This window comes from Mus pahari, unplaced genomic scaffold (genome assembly GCF_900095145.1).
Source record: "Mus pahari unplaced genomic scaffold, PAHARI_EIJ_v1.1 scaffold_7568_1, whole genome shotgun sequence".
NCBI classification, from domain to species: Eukaryota; Metazoa; Chordata; class Mammalia; order Rodentia; family Muridae; genus Mus; species Mus pahari.
Window position 1 is genome coordinate 12,166 of NW_018393040.1, and position 3,339 is coordinate 15,504.

General features: G+C 43.2%; 1 pseudogene; it reads right to left on the minus strand.

The window, feature by feature from the left end:
* Positions 1-175: 175 nt before the first annotated feature.
* Positions 176-2,927, minus strand: LOC110315320 (annotated as a pseudogene).
* Between the last annotated feature and the right edge of the window lie 412 nt (positions 2,928-3,339).

Consider the following 3,339-nt stretch of genomic DNA (forward strand, 5'->3'; position numbering starts at 1 on the left):
TAACAGCCCAAGGTGACAGCTCCGGGCAGCTCCGAAATGCAGGAAGACTCCCTCAGTCAGTGATGTTTGCTTAGGGCTGGAATCTTGCTGGTTCCCATGGAACAGCCTTGGAGGGAGAGGGGAAAGGGCTCCTGACAAAGAGCTATATGGCTCCCAGCTACATGCTGTAAAATGCCTGGGTTTTCTCAACAAGGTCTCCAACAACTGCCAGACACCCACTGTGATTTATACATTTGCTATCTAAGAAACCGCAAAAATAACTAGTCAGAATGCAGGTCAACAAGGACAGGACCCAGATCACAGCACACATGACAGTTGATGTTTGTTTTGGGGTGCTGATAGCAATGAGCATGTTCAGACCTGTGATGTAGAGAACCACCCAGAAGGTGTAAAAGCAGTTGACAAAGATACTGTTGGGATAGGAAAACTTGAAAAGAACCAGTGTGGAAGATATGATGTTGTAGCCCGCCGTACCATATGCCATTACAAGATGGCGCTGACTTCCGCTGTCCATCTGGTAAACAACTCACTTGCTACCTTAGGACAGGCATGCGCAGTTCTACATAGCCATGACTCAGCACAACCCTCACTGCCCAGCCTTATGGTAATGAGGTGATTCCTATCCTAGCTTATCCCATGGCAACAACAAGGCACAGAGCACCCAGGCGGTGAATGCTCCAGTATATAGGGTGGCCACCCTGGTCCATTGGGGTCACCATACCATCATGAAAGGTGTTCCTGAATAAAGTGCTGTTGAGAAGGATCTCAGGCATCGTGTGGTTCTTGCTAGTCAAGGTTGGTCGCGACATGATGTGACAGAGGAAGAAGAGGAATTTGGCCAGGGCCAAGTTTAGGATGTAGTCTGAGAGGTCATTCCTGTGCAAATGGAAGCCCAGGAGCCAGAACACAATGGAGTTTCCTGTTAGCCCGACCAGTCCAAAGATGATGATCATCAAATTTGTGATCAGGATCTCGATGCTGATACTTCTATGCATGGTTTCATCCATTGGATTAGTTTTGTTAGTGCTGTTCCTGAGATTGAGGTTTTTAGGACCAGAAATGCTGTACTGGTGCTGCTGGGAACACAAAGGAGACATGAGGCTTTCCCTATGAACTCCCCTTTTGTTTTCCCTTTTTGTTGTTGTTGTTTTTTTTTTTCTTGTTGTTTTTTAAATTTTTTCCTGTTGGATATTTTCTTTAGTCAAATTTCAAATGTTATCCCCTTTCCACCTTTTCCTCCTTCTGGGAAACCCCCTACCCCATGCTCCCTCCCCTGCTTCTATGAGGGTCTTCCTCCACCCACCCTCCCACTCCACTTCTCTGCCCTCATTTCCCCTACAGTGGGGCATCTATGGAGCTTTCATAGGTCCAAGGACATATTCTTTTTTTGATGTATAACATGGCCATCCCATGTAACATATGCAGCGGGAGCCATGTGTACTCCTTTGTTGATGGCTTCGACCCTGAGAGCTGGCTGGGGGGGGGGATCAGGTTGGTTGATAATGTTTTTCTTCCTATAAACCCCTTATCCTCCCTCAGTAGTTTCTCTAACTCCTCTATTAGGAACCCTGTGACCAGTCCAATGTTTGGCTACTAACATCTGCCTCTGTATTTTTAAGGCTTTGGTAGGGAATCTCATGAGACAGCTTTACCAGGCTCTTGTCAGCATGCACTTCTTGGAATCCATGATAGTGCCTGGGTTTGGTAACTATATGGAATGAATTCCCAGGTGGAACAGTTTCTGGGTGATCTTTCCTTTAGTCTCTGCTCTATACTTTATCTCAATATTTGCTCCAGTGAGTATTTTGTACTCCTTATAAGAAGGACCGAAGCACCCACACTTTGGTCTTCCTTCCTATTGAGCTTCATGTGGTTTGTGAATTTTATCCTGGTTATTTGCAGCTTTTGGACTAGTTTCCACTTATCAGTGAGTACATACCATGTGTGTTATTTTGTGCTTAGGTTACCTCAATCAGGATGATATTTTCTTGTTCCATCCATTTGCCTAAGAATTTCATGAATTCATCATTTTTAATAGCTGAGTAGTACTCCATTGTGTAAATGTACCAAATTTTCTGTATCCATTCTTCTGTTGAAAGAAATCTAGGTTCTTTCCACCTCCTGGCTATTATAAATAAGGCTTCTATGAACATAGTAGGGCATGTGCCATTATTACATGTTGGAGCATCTTCTGGGTATATGCCCAGGAGTGGTATTGCTGTATCCTCTGGTAGTACTATATCCAATTTTCTGAGGAACCACCAAACTGATTTCTAGTGTAGTTTTACCAGTAAGCATTCCCACCAGCAGTGGAGGAGTATTCCTCTTTCTCCACATCCTTGCCAGCATCTGCTGTCACTCATCTGCTGCTGAATTTTTGATTTTAGTCATTCTGACTAGTGTGAGTTGCCATCTCAGGGTTGTTTTGATTGAACACACCTTTTGTTAAAGACATATTTTATTAATACATATTTGTTGGGAACAACCAAAAAAACCCAATTCTAAGAATTACTATTTCATTTTCAAACTGCATTTAATCATAGATACTAATCCAAGGTCCCAGGACCCAGTGGGAGGTGGGGACTTCCCAATAGCTGAATAGCATCTATTATAAGAAAATAGTTGTGAGAGTCCAGATATCTCAGGGGCAACTTCTCCATCTTGCTGGCAGGTTCAAATTAAATTTATCTTCCCAGGCCTAGGAACTTACTCCTTCATGATTGATGAAAACACTCTTGCTCAACCCCTCATGTCAAAACATGATTGGACAATGCTACATTCCATTCTTCTCCCCTATCAGTAAGTTTCTATTCCTTAAATAATCTGTACTACATTCCTTCAGGGTTGAAGTTCAGTTCTTGGGTCTGTTCTGCAGCCTCATGGACCAGAATCAGCTTGATAACAATTTTTGTCATCTGCACTACCATGCGCTTTTTTTTAAATTATTTTTTATTATTTTCTTTATTTACATTTCAAATGCTATCCCAAAAGTTTCCTATACCCCTCCCCCCCACCTCTGCTCCCCTACCCACCCACTCCCACTACTTGGCCCAGGCCTTGCCCTGTTACCATGCACTTTTTATGATCATTAATTAATTCTCAGGCCTAGGTTGCCTGCTAGGAATAAAGAGTTTTGTGTTTCAGGGGAGGTGATACAGGCTGGCAGAGGTCAGACAAATTATTAAGAACCTCAATGCCCTGGAATCAATCCCTCTCCTTTGAGCAGTCCCTCAGAATTATCACCTCAGTGTATTGATTATATGGGGATGGGAGAAATGCCAGAGGAGAAATATCCAAAGCCAGTAAATATCCAACTTTGAGATGGCAGCCAATACTGTA